This window comes from Mustela erminea, chromosome 7 (genome assembly GCF_009829155.1).
Source record: "Mustela erminea isolate mMusErm1 chromosome 7, mMusErm1.Pri, whole genome shotgun sequence".
Taxonomy (NCBI): Eukaryota; Metazoa; Chordata; class Mammalia; order Carnivora; family Mustelidae; genus Mustela; species Mustela erminea.
Window position 1 is genome coordinate 36,127,224 of NC_045620.1, and position 20,109 is coordinate 36,147,332.

Below are 20,109 nucleotides of genomic sequence, written 5' to 3' on the forward strand. Positions count from 1 at the left end.
AATAGAGTGTGTGCAGATCAGAATTTGGACATTTCTGTCAGTCACTCAGCTGACTAAAGAATGTGTACAAAGAATGTGTACAATGTGTACAAAGTCACGCAGCTTTGTACACATTGCTTTCACTTTGGTATGTTGCCCCAGGAATTTCATTATAACTTCGAGAAAGTGATGTTCAGTTCTTGTTTTTCTATGATAATGCCAGCTGAAGAAGCATTTTCAATCTCTTGCTCCATAGTGATCTATGAAATCAGTTATTTTCAGATTTTAGAGGCACTTGATTTCTTAGGATTTCTTTTGACCTTGAGGTTCTGTTTGTCAATGAAATGTGCCTCCCCTCTGCAGATGGTGAAAAGCTGCTGAATTCATCCTTAGACGATGAAGTCATTGTTGACCACTGTCATGGACATCTTTGTGAGCTCATGCTGAGCGCTAAGTCCAGCTTAAATGAATTGCAACATATCATCTACGAATATGATTATGGAATTATATGACCACAGATACTCCCAAGGTAGTGAACACATTTATTGAGGGGTGTTAGAGTACCAAAGCCAAAGAAACATTTTGGAAATGTAGACGGAAGTTGAGAAAGAGAGAAATTTGGTTTATATATCCAAGGAAGATGGAGGAAACCTTGAAAAGTGGAAAGAGCTGTAAAAAGTCACTGCCACCAAGCTGAACATGGGAATAACTCATTCAGCAAATACTTATTTTTTTTCTATTTGCATGTTTATCCTCACCGTCCTCCTCCTTCAAGGTAGAAATGTGTCCATTTGGCTTGAAAACATGTCCATATTACATCTTAAACTATTTCTTTTGTAAAGAATTTTTTAAATATTTTTATTTATTTATTTGACAGACAGAGATCACAAGTAGACAGAGAGGCAAGCAGAGAGAGAGAGAAAGGGAAGCAGGCTCCCTGCTAAGCAGAGAGCCCGGTGTGGGGCTTGATCCCAGGACCCTAGGATCATGACCTGAGCCGAAGGCAGAGGCTTTAACCTACTGAGCCACCCAGGCGCCCCTGTAAAGAATATTTAAAAAAAAATGTTTTTGTAACAATTTCCAAGTAGAGAACAATGAATACTTCACTATAATTGTCTTCAGAGATTCATAATGGATTCCTCTTTCTCTTAAAACTAACTCCTATAATGGCATCTTCATATGCTTCATTTATGTCTTAGAAAGATCATTAAATTTAAGGGCTTGACAATAAGTATTGTGTAATTGGCATCCTAAGATTCTCATTACAAAATGGAAATACTGCCTCTTCAATTACTTTAAACCTTATCTTTTAGGAAGGAAAAGCTAACACATAGGGCATGAAGTTCACAGGTATGCTAATTGTGACTTAGCCTATTCTTTTTGCTTCCTTCCCTAGTGGATTTGCTGACCAGTTTATGCCTATTGTAAGTCCTGATTAATTTTTAAAGAACAAGTAATTACTCATTTCTAAAATGAGTCCTGTGAGGTCGATAATTAAGCTTAGGGAGGATATCTGCTCCTGCTGCAAAGATTCTTGTTGTGTCTAAAGACCTGAAAGTATAGAAAGCATAAATGGCTTTGTCATATAAATTAGATTTCTGTGTTCTTATGGGCAAAGTATCCACATTAAGAACGTGTAGTAGCCCAACTTTGGTACCTGCCTTTTGTCTTTTTAAGATATGAAGAGGAAGGGACTTTACAGTGGAAAGATTATTTGGGAGATGTCATTGAGGTATATGAATGATCTAATTGGATAAGTTAGGGTCAGATAGTATCTAAAATTTCACTTTTACCTAGAAGTTGACATTCATAGAGCAAGTGAGTTTTGACATGCTTTAATTGTCTGAAGAACTAATTTGTTTGCTCATAACAATCTAAGAAAAAATATTTTTCCAAGTACAGATAGATGATGTAAATTTTTATAATTTTCATTGATTATTTCAATTACAGATTTAAAAAAGTAATAGCAGTGATAACACCAGTGACAACAGCAGTAGTGGGAGGGTGATCATGAATTTTATTGTATAAACCAGTACATTTTTGAAAGTGAAAGCAAGGTACTATTAATGATTAAGGACAGAGAGGCCAATTCAAATCAGAATATATAATAATACTAAGTAATGACACTAAGTAAGAATGGTAGATATAGTAAATACGCTCAATTCAATAATCCAAGTGGTCCTATCCAATCAGGATAGTAGTTACGCACACACACACACACACACACACACACACACACAGAAACCAGCATTCAAAAAGAAATTTAGAAATATTCACATCTTTCACTTGCATTTCTTGAATACCATAAACATAAGAACATACTGTAAGAACATAACATCAAATCTCCCTTTAACTTTCAATAAATTTCCTCACATACCACACCAGTGCCTATTTATTATTTAAAACTCCTGAAATTGTGTTGGCCTATGTCCTCCCTCCGCCCCTCCTCCTTTGCTATAGTCTGGCAAGGCTGAACCTTTCTGGGGGAGAGGAAGCTGGCAAAGCATAGTCCTTTTTAGTGAGCAAGGAGCAGGTAAAGCTGCTAATATTCACCTACTAATAGTCTTGGTCCTGTGCCAATAGCCTGTATTAATAGAGAAATCTCTATTCGAGAACTCTTATATTAATAGAAAATCTCTAATCCTGGTGCTATGATAGAATTAGCAGCCTCATCTAAATTTCATTCTTGCTATAGATGCTCTTGCCATTCCCATTTTGCAGAGGAGAGAGCTGAGGTTTACCAAAAGTAAGTTGCTCAGTGGTGGATGCCAGAAATTCAGCTTGGCAGTTTGACTCAAGATCTGATGCTCCCAGCCAGTAAGTGCAAGGTAGGCTTCAACCTGGTCTCATTGAGATTGCCTAAAGGCAGTAAAAACTTTCACAAGTTATAGTAAAAAACTCACTATAACAAAACATGTCCAGTTTAAGCACATGATAGTGTTAACAAGAATTCTTTCCCACTTTGAAAATCACTCTAGCATGAATGGAATATCTGGAGCTCGCTGATAAATGAACCCAATGTGAAAATAAATGCATATGAACACGGGTTATTTGGAACACTTAGGCAAAAGTGAGCAGAACACACAGTGAGAATGGCCTATTTTTCATCCAGTTGGAAGGGGCTGCCATTGACTGAATTTAGCTGCTATTGCCAGAAAGACATTAAACCATTTTTAATGCCCAGACCATTTTTTAAATGACTGTCTGAAGGATATCAGATGAGTTATCCATTGTAAATCAATAATAATTTGCTTTAGATTAATGAGGAACTAAAACTGTTTCTAATAAATGTCCAAATGCTTAGCATATTTTGAAAACCAATCATTTTCTGAGAATTAGATTTCTTCCCTGTCCTTAAAAAAGAGCTGGAGGTGGGGGAGGAAGAAAAGGTAGCCAAATATTTTGGCAACAGAGAAATGTAAAAACAGTAAATGAGAGAATATGCATTCCAGGGCTTTGTTTTGTAATCGCAGCTGTTCAGAGGCTTGCTCTGTGGTCCAAAGTGCTCTAATTTACAGCAAATAAGATGCCACAGAACCTTCCATGCAGGTTTCTTGGCAAAGTCCATTGGATACTTAATGGCTGGTCAGAGTCTTCAGTATAAACTAAGTAACTAGAATATATTAGAAATAGGTGCATTCTTGTCCAAATCATGGTCTCTGTGACCTGGCAATGCTCTACAGTGATTGGGTAACTGGAGCATGTCTTGGAATGTGGATGGATGGGTCTCACTTTCTGTCTAGTCTTCTTCTTCTTCTTCTTCTTTTTTTGTATTTAGAATGTATCATGGGAAAAGAAAAATGTAGGCTCATCTCATCTGTTAATTTGATACTTTTATAATTCTATTTTTCCTGAGGACTTTCTTATGAAATTGGAAAAGTGAAAAAGAAATCCACTGGGGAGGTGCAAAGCAGAGAAATATTTTTTCCTTAAATATATCCGAGCGATTCAAATATAATGCCAAAATCTGAAGAGTAATCTAGTGGTTGGTAAACAGCTGAACTTGCTGTTCATCAGACAAAGGAAGGCAAATGATTACTTGTAGAATCCCTGCCCCCATAATCCTAGGCTTGTTTTGCAGAAGGAATGGAAATAGTACAGAATATTGTGGTGGAACAGTAGTATATTCTGAACTGGGTGTCTGGTCTCTTTTAGAGCTTTCTTTCTAGCAAGGTGCAGCAAATGTAAGGATCTCAATTTCTGGGTTTTCTGATGCACGAGCCACGTTTTTCATTATCTTTTATTCAACAATAAATGAAAGTGGGTGTGCCTTTTATTGGTCATATTTCAGAATGGAGTCATTTACCAAGGACTGGAAAGTGTTTAATTTCAGTGATTAAGTGATTCTGTATAAAACCAGCTAAGAATCTGTGGCAAAGATTTGCCCATATCTGTGTTCTCACTTCATCTTTGGGACTATATTTCCTTTACAGCTCGATGTGGTCATGTGCTTGAGCTCTGTCCAGTGGAATCTGAGAGCAGTGATAGGTGCTACTTCCAGGCCTGGCTCACAAAACCCTCTTATGAACCATCTCTTTTTCTTTTTTTCTCATGTATTGGCTGAATGGCAGGAATCCCTCAGACTTAGAGGGTGTAGAACCACAATACAGAAGAAGCGTGGGTCCTTGAATGAGTACATGGGAAGACTACCCCACCAGAAAAATCCATGACCAGCCAGTGAGAAGCATGAGAATAAAATGTTATTGTGTCAAGTGATTGTTTTTTGGCCACCAGTAGCCTTACTTACTTTGGTGATACTAAGTTGGTTTTTTTCATGACTAGGGTGATATCTTTGTACGATGATAATGGTCCTGCTATCTAAGTTAGGTCATTTAGATTCTGGTCCTGGCATTTGCCTGTCAGTAGATGCACGCTTCTAGGCAGATAACTAAACTTCCTCTCTGGCCTCAGTTTTTCAGCAGCAATTGAAGAGTTTGGAAAGCCTATATGATAAGCTAGAGATTTTTTTGGTTGGCAGAAACTCTGACAAACTTAAACAAAAGGAACTTACAAGAATACAGGAATTTATAAGGCTCACAGTATCAAAGATAATGTTAGAGAGCCAGGCTAGGGGAGGAAAAGAATCAGGGGAGATCTGGTCACCTGGGCAGCAAGACATAGTTAAAAATATTGTCACGGGCCCCCTCTGGGATTCATCGTAGGTCTTTTTCATCCTTGCATATTGGTTTGGTTTTTCTGGGTTACAAACTACTTTGAAATTTTGTGGCTTAAAACATTTGTACAGCTCATGATTTTGTAGGTCGACAGTTTGAGCTGGTTTCAGCTGAACACTTATGCAGATCCAGAGCAGGCCCAAATGAGCTGAGCCTGGCTGACTTATGCATCTTCTATTAGCCGCTATGTTGATTGAGAGCTGGTCCTTTCAAGATGGCTCAGCTGGGATGACTTGTTTCTACTCCATGTGGTCTCTCATCCTCTAGCAGGCTAGCAAGAATTTGTTGACATGACAGGTGAGCAGGGATCCAAGAGTGGTGTAGAAGTATGAATAGTCTCTTGAGGCCCATGTTCAGAACTTTCACAGTGTCACTTCTGCCACATTCTGTTGGCCAAAGCAAATCATAAGGCCAGCCTAGATTTAAAGGATAGGGAAATAAACTTTAGATCCTGATTAGAGGAGCTGCAAAATTCATATTGCAAAGTAGTATGGATATAGGGATGGTGGTGGAAAATGATTGTGACCATTTCTGTAATTCATCAAACCTTGCTTGGATCATGTCTACTCCTTGGGTAGGAAAGGACTGGCCAATTTCACACTCCTCCTAAGAGTGAACACCATGTAGGAGAAGTTAGTTCCCAAAGTGGAATTAGAGCAAAGGGAAAATGACCTGAGCTTGACAGATCTGCTATTGAACCTACCACCATGAGCTAAATTTGTGATCTCAGCAAAACAGAAAATCTCTCAGAAACTACTTTCACATCTGCAAAGTGGGTTAGTTATAAGATTGTTGTAAGAATTAGAGATTATAAAAGAAAGATATGGGTACCATGTTTATATACAGTAGGCACCCAGTAAATTCTCTAGTTTTCATCTTGAGTTGACAATGGAATGAAATGTAAATTCACATATTTACGTTCTTCAGAAAGTGATACAGGAGGACTTTTTATACTACAGCTCAACCTACTGTTGTTTTTACCACAGCATTCAGAAGCGTTAGCTGTTAAAAAGGTCTGTCTTCACCATTCTCAGGAAATAAGGTTGCTCCAGGGTTTTTTCAGCTGATAAGTATTGGAGTGGCCACATTGTATTCTTTAGCTATATCTTTTCTTACTGGTTGAGTGGTGGAGGTGTGTCTAAGTACGTTCTGGTTGCTATAACAAAAATACCATAGATTGGATGGCTTGGACAGTGAATATTGATTTCTCATCACTCTGGAGGATGGGAGATTCTTTTTTTTTTTTTTTTTTTTTTTTTTTTTAAAGATTTTATTTATTTATTTGACAGAGAGAGATCACAGGTAGGAAGAGAGGCAGGCAGAGAGAGAGAGGAGGAAGCAGGCTCCCTGCTGAGCAGAGAGCCCGATGCGGGACTCGATCCCAGGACCCTGAGATCATGACCTGAGCCGAAGGCAGCGGCTTAACCCACTGAGCCACCCAGGCGCCCCATGGGGATGGGAGATTCTTGATAGAAACACCTGTAGATTCAGTGTCTGGTGAGGTCCATGTCCTGGTTTATAGATAGTTGTCTTCTCACTGTACCATTACGTGGCAGAAGGAATGAGGGAGTTCTTTGGGCATTAATCCCACTCATAAGGCCTCCATCCTCATGGTCATGGGGTTTCAATGTATAGATTTGAGGGGATGCAAATATTCAGTCTATAGAAGGTGCCATTCTGATTGGCTGGTTCCTGTGCTCTACCATTGTTAAATATCATGAATATCCCCTTGGCTATATCTAAGGAACATGCCACAGCCTTAACAGGATTCTTTTCTGGAAAATATTGTGGACTTACAGAACCTGAAGTGCCATTTTTCTCCAAAGGTGTTTGACAAATGTGTATTGAATCAATATTTGAGTAAGTAGGTAGGTAAATGAATGATTTGGAGAAATCTCCTAGTTATGTGATATCTTAATTAGATGCAGATAATGATTTAACTCTGAAAGCTGCTAAAAGAGACATTTTAGGGATAGAACTGCAGTTGAAAGCTACAACAAAATTGCATGCTTGCTTTATATCTTTTTCTTGAAAGTATTTTTCTCTTCAATCTAAACTATCTCTTGAAATAAATAATACCAGGCCTTGCTATGGGGGCATAAATTTTAATTTCATTAATTTGTCCTAAAGTTAACTGTTCTGAACTTTTGGGATTGTGTGCAGGGAGTGTACCTCCTGTTTTTTTTAACTACTATTTGGTGAACAGGTGTTTGGTGGTTTTGCCCACCTCACAATTCCAACTGAAGTGCAGTATAGGTAGGGATTAAGATTATATGACTGCACTTAGGACCATTCTTCATGCTTCATGAATGTTGAAAGTGCATTCTGTCTCATTTTTCCAAACTAGAACACCATGGTTGATTTTAGCCTATCTGTGTGTCCTCTCATCTTCACTTGGAATTTAGGGGATCACCAGCTCTGGAAGAGGGTATTCCTTAATGTTCAGCAAAACCCCTTCTCAGGCTGCGGCAATGATGTTTTATCAAGACACAGTGGATTCTGTTTGATAAACAAATCCCATTTGGAGCACTGAAAGATAGATACATTACTTATCTTCAAAGAGAAAGCTCTATAGAATTTATGACTATCAAGGGGCACAAAGTTAGCATAACTACATGTACTTAATACCCTGGTTTGTCTGGAACATTCCTGGTTTATACATGTTGTTCTGTCATCACTCCAGGTTAGCATTTGTTCCTGATGTTTTTATTTAAGTGAAGAATTGTTGTCAGTATTTGTATTAAAATAATCTAGAATAGACTTGGAAGACCTCCGCATTATATTTTCATTTCTCCCTGTACTCACCTAGCGGTGTGTTCGATGTATGTGGGGTAAAGAAGGTTCTCATTTCCACAAGTGGTCCAATCAGAAAAGGAACAGACATGACCCATTTTTCTTTTCCTAACTCTTTCCAGATGCATCAAAATCAACATCTCACTTTCCAGGATAGCATGTTGTCCCTTAACTAGTTTAAATTGGGTTGACAGATGAAGTGAACTCCTCCTACCCACCTGAGGCAGACTGTGCCATGTGATGATCAAATCTCTGGATTCCCAGGAAGACTACAATTTTCAATATCCTTTGAAATAGATGGCAACATATAACTGAATTCTAGCCAATGGAATACAGGTAGAAGTGATAAATGCCGTATCCAGGAATGTCCCCTAAAATATCTTGCATGATTCTCCAATATTCTTCCCTTCCTTGTCAGCTGGATGTGTAGGAATAATCCGACTGAGGACCTGGAGGCTCTAGAAGGTGGTGGAGTCCATTGACAGGTGGATCCAGGCTTCTCAATGACTTCAGGTAGACCCTCCCTATGGCATTGCATTGAACTGTGAGTTGAACAGTAATAATCATTTTGCATTAAGTCACTATAACGTGGGAATTGTTTGTTATAACTGTAGGATTGCTTACTTTCATTAATGTTCCATCCAATTTTCTCCTAAAAATTCACCTCAGGATTAATTTCTATGGGTGACTCGCTCTCTTGCTCAACTCCTATGTGATATGGTAATCCCTTCGTTTGAAAGATTTTCAAGGACTAAGGAATGTGCTTCTGATTAAGCCAATTGATTATAGAAATAATTTGTATCTGTAAGATACATGGCTGAATAGGTATACATTTGTCCTGTGTGCTACTTTCTTATTATGTCCTTATGATAAAACTGTATTAGATAAGCAAGTAATGTTGACACCTACTATAAATTGGTATGTAAAGCGTGTATTGACATGCAAAACACTGTGCTAAGTACATATATAAAAATAATCCTTTGGTGGGGCACCTGGGTGGCTCAGTGGGTTAAAGCCTCTGCCTTTGGCTCAGGTCATGATTCCAGGGTCCTGGGATCGAGCCTCGCATTGGGCTTTCTGCTCAGCAGGGAGCCTGCTTCCTCCTCTCTCTCTCTTTGCCTGCCTCTCTGCCTACTTGTGATCTCTGTCTGTCAAGTAAATAAATAAAATCTCAAAAAAAAAAATAATCCCTTTGGCAACCCTTTAAGGTACACAATTTATTAGCCCTATTTTACAGATGGGGACACTAAGGCTTAAAGAACTTAGCTAACTTGCTGAAGGTCATGTATGTGGGAATGGTGGACAAGGGATTTGCAGGTAGGTTTACTTGACTCCAAAACCTGAGCTCTGGATCATTTTATCAGCCACAGTGGAGACCTCTTGACTCTTGCCGAGATTCATGATTCATGATGATGATAATGATGATTGACGTTTCCTCGCTCACTACTTGTCAGACCCTGCGCTCTGTGCTTTACTTGTGGATAGTTTATTAAATCTTCACAACCATCATAGGAGACAGACATTATTACTGTTTGTTGTGTGTACACCTAGTGTGCCCAGTAACCGCAGTAGCATGCAAATAGAAATCAGTCTCGTTTCTTACAAAAGAGAAAACTGCCGCTTAGACTGTCATTAGCTGTAGCACCTTAGACTGTCATTAGCTGTTGCACCTCAGGAAGACTGTCATTAGCTGTAGCACTCTGAGGAAGTGCCTTGGTCACTCTAAGTCTTTCTGCAGCAGTTTGTACAGGTTGCAACCCTTCTCTTCAAAGCTAAAAATGGGAAGGGAGGGGGGAAATGTAGGGTGGAACCCTGTGATGTTGGATGTTTCTATTACTTTCAGAAAGAGGGGTTTTGTACACCTGCCCTCCAATATTATCAACACACACACACACACACACACTCCTTTGAACTGCTTTTATAAATCAACAGGGAACACAAATTCTTGAAACTGGCTTCCTGAGACTGGTTGCAGTCAGTCTTCACATTGTCTCTGAGCCAGGAGGGAAAATGCAGCAGACGCAGAATCGAGAGACTGTAACTACATAGTCTGGCTCTGTCTTCTCTACCACCAAAAATGATGGGGGAAAAAAAAAAGAAATAGAAAAACAAAACCCGAGACAGAAGGTAGGAGGAGACACTGGGGCAGCTCCAGCTTTCAGCAAGCCGGCTCTGTTCCACTTCCTTTTGATTGTCCAGGAAAGCTAAGAAAAGTAAAAACAGGGCTGTGAGTGCGTGAAAGCAGCCCCGTGGAAACGTTACGTTAAACAATCGGCCTGTGGGTCAATTGTGAAGGGCGTTAATGTGCGAGACCCCGATAAAGAGATTTGCACGAATGGCCACAAAGCATTTCATATTTAAATACGGGTCCAAGTTTGCTCTGCACAACAGTATAAATATAACTAAGGTGGGGTGGAGAATGAGATTTGGAAATCAGCCGATTTTAAGGAAGCCAACACAAACACTCCATCAAATGCAGTGTTTCACACAGCCTTTTGTGCTCATTACTAGTTGTTGGCATGAGCTCATAAAAACAGAAAAGGCCGTGAAACGTAGGGGTTGGGATATTGTATGCCCTGGTGGTAATAAAGTAGACTGTTTATCTGAAAACAGCCTTCTTGTCATGGACATTGCCTTTCCTGGAAGGTGACGGTAGTCTTTTGTTTCACGGAGGTAGGGAGAGCCTGGAGAAGTGCACAGCATTTCAGGAGGGCTTCGATTCCTCCGCAGCGGTTATTGCTTCGTGGGATAGGTCAGAGGGTGAAAGTCTCTAACCTTGAAAGCTTTTTAAGTTAGGTCTTTAACATAAAGGAATATATTTTAGCCTCTTTAACAAATTCATACTGCATGAAAGGGTATTTTACAATAGACTAAGCAGGCCATATAAAATTAAGTAAAGCTGGCTCTGGTGCCTAAAAATATTTGGCAGAAATCCCTGGAAAGCCACATTTGAACATTTTTAATATATATTATGAGGCAGAAAAGAATAATTATCTTCTATTGAAGTTCCCAAGTGAGAGAAATATATTTGTACAGCCCTTTCAAAGAAAACTGTCTGTATTGCAAAACTGTTGTGTTTGGGATAATGTCCTGCCTGCTTTGGCTTATGACTTGTGGCTTGTTTCTCGGAGAAGCAACAGGCAGGACCCAGACATTACTCCACTATTTCATCTGACTGCTACCTTGAGCAAGGTGTTTTTGCCAAGGGCCTTGAAGTACTTGGCTAAGAAGTTTCTAGAACAAAGACTTCTGAACTCCATGCGTGGATACTACCACGGAGGATTTGGGAACAAAAACCACCTGAGTGACTGAGGCTCTCTATTTCCAACCTGCACTCTTGATAGGAAATAAATTGCTTATCTCCTTTCTCTCCTTCTTTCTCCAGAGAGGGTCACCTTTCATGGGAGACAGTCCTGTGTCCAAAGCATCACATTTCTGAGGCCAGCCCTGTGTTTTAGTGTAGGCTCCCTCAAACACAGACCCTCAGATAAGAGTTTTGGTGTAAGTAGGTAATTTGGGAGTGGATTCCAGGAAGCACACAGAAGGAGTGGGGAAAGAGAAAATGAAACGGAGGACTTTCAGCAAAGGACTGTGAAAGAACAGAACATCTCTACAGGGCTCAGTCCTGCTGGGGACCCTCTGCGTCACTGTAAAAACACAACTAAAAATTGTCCCCTGGGAGTGAGGCAGTGCAGGCTTGAATCTATATATTCACGAACTCTGGTTCCTCCTGTGTCAAGAATTGCTCCTGAATTGTTACCCTCTTACCTAGACTTTCCAGCCTGCCTAGGTTGATACACGTGCCGCTGGAGAATGACCTTGGGCAGAGAAAGGCAAGGGAAACTGGGTGCATCTGTGCGAGAACTCTTTTTCAGCTCCCTTTGGGATAAGTCAAATGGATTTTGATGGGAACCTGGAAACATCAGCCATCAAATCTACCAGATAAAGCAGGATTCTTGAAAAGTAAAAGCTCTTAGTTTTGATAGGTCCCCCATTCTGTTTTTAATTATTCCTTAATGTAAATCTTCCTAGTTTTTTTTTTAAAGTGGGTAACTATAGCTTTTAATGTTTTTAATTGCTTAAGAAATAATAATTACAGAACTTATTTATTGAGTGCCTACCTTATGTCAAATACATTCATTAATTTATTCAACTTAGCCCTTACCTCATGGTATACATAAAAATTAACTCAGCCTGGGTTCCATACCTGAACATAAAAGCTGAAAATATAAAACTAAAAATAGAAGTTAAAAAATATAAAACTTCTAGAAGAAGATACGGGGGAAATCTTCATGACCTGAGGATGGGCAATGATTTCTTAGCTATGACTCAAAAGCATTAATTTTAAAAGGTAAAAAAATGTACATGATCAAATTTAAACCCCCTGCTCCTCAAATGGTACTGCTAAGAAAAATGTATGGGTATGTTCTAACAAAGAGAAAGTATTTTCAAGATATATCTGATGAAGGACTTTTATGTAAAATACATAAATAGCTCTTACAATTCAACAAGAAGACAATCCAATACAAAAATAGGCTCTCTGTTTGAATAGAGACTTCAAAATAGAACTTATAAAAATGGCCATTGTTGTTGACTAAACGTTTGTGTTCCTCCAGAATTCATATGTTGAAGCCCTAATGCCCAATGTGATAGTATTTGGAAATAGGGGATTGGGGAGGTAATGAGGAGGAAGGAGATCACGAGGGTAGGATCCTCATTTGATGAGAATAACATCCTTATAAAATTAGACACCAGATCCCTCTTACTTTCTCCTTCTCCCTTTCTCTCTTCTTCCCTCCTTCCCTCTTCCTCCTACCCCTGCTGTGAGGACACAGCAAAGATGGCTGTTTGCAAGCCAGGAAGAATACCTTGCTATGTTGGCATCCTGATTTCAGACTTCCAGCTTTCAGAACTGTGAGAAAATGTTTTTCTATAAGCCATCCAGTCTATGGTTTTGTTATGGCGGCCCAAGCTGATTAATACATCCACAAAAGCCCATGAAAAGCTGTTCAACATTATTGGTCATGAGGGAAATGGAAATTAAAAACACGGTGAGGCATCCTTATCCACCAACCACAATGATGAATTTTAAAAAGCAACAATGCCAAGTGTTGACAAGGATATAGAGCAGCTGGGTATCTCACACATTGTTGGTGTGAGTATAAAATTTTACAACCACATAGGAAAACAGTTTGATAGTTTCTTATAAAGTTAAACATTGACTCTATGAACCTGCAGTTTGTCTACTGGAAATTTCCCCAAGAGAATTAAAAACTTATATCCACAAAAAAGGTTTGTATATGTTTATGGAAGCTTTATTCATAAGAGTCAAGCACTGGGAATAAGCCAGAAGAATGGATCAAGAAATTTTGGCTTACCCTTGTACAAAGGAATATAATACAAAAAGAACGAAGTTCTGATATAGGCAACAGCATGGATGAATATTGAACAAAAGAAGCCAGAAAGATAATGATACATATTATATACTCCATTTAATTGAGTTTCTATACTAGACACAATTAATTTACAGTGGTAGAAATCATATCAGTGTTTGCCTGGGGCCAAGAATAGACTGAATACAAAGGGGCAGAGACTTTTCTGAGGTGATAGAAATGTTTTATAGCTCAATCATGGGGTGGATTGTTACACAAGTGTACACATTTATCAAAATTCATTGAATCCAAACTTAAAATGTATGTATTTTATTGTATGTAAATTGCATCTCCATAATGTTGAGTAAATAATAACAACAATGAACCACTGAATCACAGGTATTTATTATATCGCTCCTCATATTTTTCAAAAGAATGTTTTTTCTCTCAAAAGGTGTCTAAATGAAAAATTCCTAGTCAACAGCCATGCACATCTCTTATCACTTATGTTCTACCTCCCTTCTTGTTGCTTTAAGAAATCACAACCTTAACTAAGGGAAGTCATACACAATACATTCTTCATGAAGAATTCTGAACAGCTCTCTAATTCATTCATTGCCCTTGAATTTCGATGTATCAGAGTGCTTTATTATTTGGGACTCATTCTTTTTTGGTTATATGGTGATTTTTGACTTGCAGAATTCATGGTTTTACATAGTTGTAGGTTTCCTCAGAAGTTTTCCTGAAATTCGTATGAAAATGCAGGATATTTGTATGGTGTGTGTGTGTGCACACATGCGTGCGCGCCTTGCAACAGTTTCCCCCCCTCTTTTCTTTGAGAAAGGATATCTGAATGTTTAATTAGGCCCTGGCATGAATTCTCACTAATGCCACACCCAAGGGGAAATGTGGTTGGGATTGACAATTTCCTCATCCAGCTAAAATTACAAAACTCAGGTTTTCTTTTATTAAACATGGGAGCTCCCTCCTTTTGCACTCATTATTTTCAGACTCCCAGATAAACTTTTATTTCTTGGTACAAGAGTTCTCAATACCCAGTGAGAAGGCCAACAATTTTTAGATTAATTTGTTAGTGAAAGCTAGGAAACCCAAGTCATCTCATTCATTTTGGCATAGCTGGTGGTAAGAATAGGAACCTTAGCCATCTTCTTTACTGTGATATCTCCAGCACCTAGAACCATGTTTAATAAACATGAATTTTACAGTAGGGAAATCGATGGTCAGGAAGATTGAAATGAGTTGCTTAAAGTCACACAGTGATTCAACAATTCCATTTCTGGGTACATATCTGAAAGAATTGAAAACAGGGTCTTGAAGAGATATTTGTATAGTCAAGTTATTAGTAGCATTATTCGTTAGAGCCAAAAGTGTCCATCAACCCAAATGTCCATCAACCCACATGTCCATCAACAGATGAATAGGCAAACAAAATGTAGTATAGACACACGATACAATACTCTTCAGCCTTAAAAAGGAAGGAAATTCTTACACAGGCTATAACATGGATGAAACTTGAAGATGTCATGCTAACTGAAATAAGCCAGTCATGAAAGATCCAATACTGCTTTATTCTACTTAGATATCTGGAGCTGTCAAACTCAGACAAACAAAATCTGGAATGGTGGTTGCCAGGGGCTGATGGGAGGGAAGAATGAAGAGTTGGCATTGAATGGGTGTAGAGTTTTAGTTTTACATGATGGAATGAGTTCTGAAGATGGATGGTGATGATGGTTACACACCAGTGTGAACATAATTACTACTAGTGAACTGTACACTTAAAATGGCTAAGATGGCAAATTTTATTTGTTATATGTATTTTGCCACAATTTTAAAAAGAGTCACATAGATAGCATACAACAAGATTGATAGAACCTAAGCCCAGGTCTCATTTCTTCCAAGTTCAGAAGGCCTTACTTAAAAAAAATTTTTTTTAAGATTTTATCCATTTATTTGAGACAGAGAGAAAAAGCATGAGCAGGGGGTGGGGTAGAGGGAGAAGCAGACTCCCTGCTGAGCAGGGAGCCCAATGCAGGACTTGATCCCAGGACCCTGGGATCATGACCTGAGCCAAAGGCAGATGCTTAACTGACTGAGCGACCCAGGCACCCCAGAAGGCTTTACTTTATAGCCATCTGCCATTTTAGGTATTGTGAGACAGGTTTCTTCATAGCTATCTCAATATAGAGGAAAAACACAAATATGATCACTTAATACCTTGACTTCAGAGATGGTGGGATAGCCCTGCCACTCCCAAAAAGGAGCTCCTTAATTTGCTTGATGCTGTTGGCCTGAAATTTCACTATTTTGGTGATTCTCAGTCTTGACAATACATTGGAATCACCAGGGGAGATTTTTAAAATAATGATGCCGGGGTTCCACACTCCCGGCATTCTTATGTAATCATACTCTGAGGTATGACCTAGACATCAGGATTCTTAAAAACTACCGGTCTGAATGCAGCCAAGATTGGAAATGACTATTCCATTATGAGATATGATATATGGATAAAATAGGGTATCCCTTTGTGACGGAACTCCGAATTGTTCTCAGATCCCAAGTACCTGAGTGTGTATACTCAGTGCTGGAGGAAAGATTATAGGATCCTTTCCTGACCTTTTGAGAGAGAGGAGGAGTTAACATCACATGTGCTTAAAGCAGGGCCCTGGAGTTTGGCTGCCAGGATTAGAATCGTTGCTGCAACACCCACCATGAGCTGTGCAACTTCAGCTAATTGATCAACCTCTCTGAATTCCCAAAATGGCATGGTATGATTCCTCACTCACAGAATTGACGAAGGGGTGAGATAATTCCCCTAAAACACAATATCCAGCAAAACCAGAAAAACTTAGTCCGTTTTACTACTCATTATGAAGAACTTGTATACTTGATGTCTGGTATTCTTTTTAATTTTTTTTTTTTCATTTTATGATGAGACAAGCTTCTTTAACATAATGTAGAGATCTACTCTGTGTGACATATAATATCCTGGATTTCTGAAGGTCAAAGGAGGAAGGGAAGATGGGAAGGAGGAAGAAAAGGAGAGAAAGAGAGAATGATAAGGGGAAGCACATGTATGTTCATGTGCAGGTACCCGTATGTGCCTATGCACACATGCTTGTGTGTGTGTATGTGTGTGTGTGTAAATGGAGAAAATAGAGCAAAGAAGAATGATCAGATTACCAAAAGGCATTTATTAAAAGACTAGAATTGGGGAAAATTTCTCAACTCCTTGCACTTGACACCAGATGGAAACAGAAGCTTCAGGAAGAAACCAGAGAGCAAAGATTTAAAGCATCCTCAGGAGGGAGAGGGCTGCCCCCAGGGATGACAAGAACTTTGGCAGAAGAGATGGAGAGAAAAATGAGCGTTGGAATCAGCCAGGAGGAAAGGCTTCAGAGGAAGACTGTGAAGGCCAACACTTCAACTATTTATTTTTTTATGCTGCTACATGCAAAGTTAAACTTGGAGGAAAAGCATGTTTGGGTTTACATTTGGAATCATTTCTGTAGAGGAGAAAGCCCATGTTTGAATTGTGTATAGGAGCTACAAAAAATGGGGGCTGCCTTGTGGTGAATCCCAATTCATTACCACGTCTTTATCCACACTTGAGGGAAGCCCGAACTCCTGAAATACTAACCATTAGGTGTTGAGCTCTACTCTGGAGGACTTGCAAGTCTGTTTACCATTACCCCCCTCACCTCACCCCCCACACCCATGCCCAAAGTCATACCTCCTGCAGTGGGGAGGAGAGACTGCATTGACCCAGCTGCAGAGAGCTTGGGGAGGGAGGCACCTGCCCAGGGGAATGAGCTCAGACCTTCTCGTCATGGCATAGCTGGAGGCCTGGCAGACATCTGTGAGGGTCACCCTGGATGGATTTCATCCTGCAGAGGGGTGTGTTGTCCATGCACCTCAGGGTGGGTGCTGGGAATGTTCATAACTCATTCCCAATTGTGTTCATTCCATTTGCTGACTAATTCTTCTGAGATTTAGTCAGAGGGTTTGGCTGTTCTTTTCTGTGCATAGAACTGGGCCTTCATTCCCCGTGGTTGGGAGATTTAGCCCTTTTCTCCATCAACTGGCAAGTTTACAAATCTCTGCTGTCAGATTGGTGACCCTTTTGCCAAGCCTGCTCCTCCCTCAAAGCTCCTCTGTGTCCTTGCTGTAATAGTCATAGTGTGCAGTGCATGGAAACTTCTAGGTATTCCTTCATTCTCTTTTCTCTCTGTTCAGCATGCTACCCCACACAAGGTAAGATAGATCGTTTGGGCCCCTTCATTATCACTCTCCACCCACCTATCAACTTGGTGACTCCCAATGGGGTTAGCTCAGAGAAAAGAAAATCTCCAAGGAATTCCCACAAGCCAAGGGCTGGGCCTCCTCCTTGGTGCCATTGGGTCGGCTAGCCTACATTTTTTGATGTTGTATTTTTTTTTTTTTAATATGACAGTTCAGGCTTGAAAACCAGTACATTTGGAAATATAAACTAGATGAAAACAAACTATAATGAAAGTGAAAAAAAAAAAAAGTATCAGTTTACTGCCGATTGAAAATCAGGACCAGATGAGACTGTGGGGCTCTGGGCATTTAATTCACTGGAGGAGGTCACTGCTTGGTGAAAACCAGGCCCTGCGCTGGCTTCCCTCAGCAATACTGTGTTTATTTGTTTGTGCCCTTCCCTAGTTTGTGGAGGGAAATAATGAGCCAGCTTGTTTGAAGTTTTTCCTGCCTTTCTATATCATGGTGTGTTTCATTTCATTTCATTTGGAGAGGAGGGGAAGAAAAGGGCATCATTAGCCAACCTGAGAATTCAGTTGATTTTCTAAAATGTACTGAAGGCCAGAAGAGGAAGAAGAGGTGTCAGTAGGCAGTGAATGGAGGAAGGAGGAGGCATGGCTTCTCCACCGAGGACTAGGAAATGTGGAACCCATAGAGTCACTCCACAGGATGAAGAATAGCAAAATGGAGTGGGACCACAGAACAGTGCTACTCCCAGTGTAACCTAGGAACCAGCTGCATCAGCATCATCCTGGAGATTACTAGAAATACAAATTCTCTGTTGTCATCTCAGACCTTCTGGATTGGAATGTCTGTGATTCGTTGGCTCAGAGGTTACACACTGGGAAACCAAAGACCACTTTTACTCAACAGACCTGTTATTTTTGAGCTATAGAATGAATGTTGGCCTGCAGTGTATTTTTAAACTTTTTTTTTTTTTTTTTTTTTTTTTTTTTTATCAGAGAGAGTGAGCACAGGCAAACAGAGTGGCAGGCAGAGGCAGAGGGAGAAGGAGGCTTCCTGTTGAGCAAGGAGCTCGATGTGGGACTCAATTTCAGGATGCTGGGATCATGGTCTGAGCCGAAAGCAGCCTCTTAACCAACTGAGCCACGCAGGCGTCCCAGCCTGCAGTATTTAAAAAAAAAAAAAAAAAATTAAATATGTGGCAAAATTTACAAATTCAGACATAAAGAAATCTAAATTTCTGGCTTGTCATGACAACACCAAAGGTCTGGTATCACTGGGCTTATGCTCCGGTGTGGTTCGTCTGTTGGAACAGAGTAGGGCCTGTCCTCTTGGGTTTGTGTGGCCTTCCAATGTTCTACTTTCTTTTCAGCCTGAGGTCAAAAGTCTTTTGTGGTTTAGCATTGTTTAAGGTCTTCAGTGAGTCGTTCAGGAACAGGTATATGACCCAGCCCATTGGCCAACAAAACACAAGGGAAAATCTGCTGGAAGGCTTCTAGGAAATGTTTTTCTTTTTTTTCCTTTTCTCTGTCTCTCAAGGGATTTCCCTTCTTCCATTTGATGTTGTCATGTGCAGATGTGACATCTGTACTCATCTTGGTTCCATCTTGCAAATGAAGCCTGACTGTCAAAGTGGAAGCATGTTGTTGAACTGTTGAGTCCATTCACCCTGGACCATGCCCACACAGCTACTCCTTCTGTTTGAGATTATGATGCAGTTCCTTATTAAGCCATTCTGCAATCAAAACATCCTAATTGGTTTCACAGAAAAGTTATATTTCAGCAGAAAAATTGATGTGCTTCTTACATAGGCCATCTTTATTGATTCTACGATCCATCTGGCCTGGACCTTAACTTCCACCATCAGACACCAGCCTAATAAGTCCTGCTGCCTTTCCTGGGTTGCAGTGTGCTTGACATGTGATCCTTGCATGTGGAGGGGCCTCCTGCCTCAATGTGAATGGAGGTAGTAGAGCATAGAGTGAGCATGAGACAGTAGGCTCTGGTTCTGATGTTGTTACCTTGGTGTTCTTAGCAAGTATCTTAACCTTGCTGAACCTCAGTGTTCTCTTCCATGAGCTACTATCTTAACCTAAAGCAGGGGGGTAATAATGCAAATTAAATGAAAAGATTGTAGTATTCTGACTCCATTTTTTTGATGTTTGTGGACAGCTTTTGAGCTTCACTGGTCTTTCTTTCCCTTGTGCCACACATCTGGGAACACTGATAAGTGCTCATTCACTTGGAGCTGGTGGGAAAGTCAAACTACATAAGCCCCTGTCTGCATAGAGGAGCTCTAGCCCTGCTGCACCTCCAGCACAAACCAGTTTCAGGCCAGCTTGGGGGGCCTGCCGTGCTTTCCCCGAAACGACTTGAGATTAAGTATTAAATCTTTCCATACCCTCTTACTGTGTGTGTGTGTGGTATCATCATTCTCAATCTCTGAACCAAATTTTGCATGGAGGTCCATCCTGTTCCTATGGAATAGCCACAAGCGCGATGTATGTAGAGCAGCTCTCATATCCTAA

General features: G+C 40.0%; 1 long non-coding RNA gene across 1 annotated transcript; it reads left to right on the top strand.

The window, feature by feature from the left end:
• The first annotated feature begins 463 nt into the window (after window positions 1–463).
• On the top strand, window positions 464–8,561 carry LOC116595262. The gene is made up of 4 exons (XR_004287589.1): window positions 464–508; window positions 2,675–2,807; window positions 8,069–8,282; window positions 8,365–8,561. It is a non-coding gene; the product is annotated as an uncharacterized LOC116595262 (long non-coding RNA).
• Window positions 8,562–20,109: the final 11,548 nt, after the last annotated feature.